Source organism: Antrostomus carolinensis, unplaced genomic scaffold (assembly GCF_000700745.2).
Source record: "Antrostomus carolinensis isolate BGI_N321 unplaced genomic scaffold, ASM70074v2 scaffold15802, whole genome shotgun sequence".
Lineage (NCBI taxonomy): Eukaryota > Metazoa > Chordata > Aves > Caprimulgiformes > Caprimulgidae > Antrostomus > Antrostomus carolinensis.
Window position 1 is genome coordinate 5,944 of NW_010299158.1, and position 265 is coordinate 6,208.

At 61.9% G+C, this 265-nt stretch overlaps 1 protein-coding gene across 1 annotated transcript in view; it reads right to left on the reverse strand.

Moving 5' to 3' along the window:
• The window catches only part of CUNH18orf54 (chromosome unknown C18orf54 homolog), a gene marked incomplete at its 3' end in the record, with an annotated part of 6,076 nt that overhangs the window by 5,075 nt on the left and 736 nt on the right, over positions 1–265 (reverse strand).

Sequence of the window (265 nt, forward strand, 5' to 3'; positions counted from 1 at the left end):
GGGGACTGGGTGTGCTGGTGTGTGATGGCTCTGCACAGCCCTCGGCTGAAGCCCTCAGGATGGAGCTGAGGTGGCTTCGGAAGAGGCATCCTGGCCTGGATCACCTGGATCAGCACCAGTGTGGCCAGTAGGAGCAGGGAAGTTCTCTTCCCCCTGCACTGGGAATCACTGGTGAGGCCGCAGCTGGAGAGCTGGGTTCAGTGTTGGGCCCCTGAGTCCAAGAAGGACATGGAGGTGCTGGAGCGTGTCCAGAGAAGGGCAACGG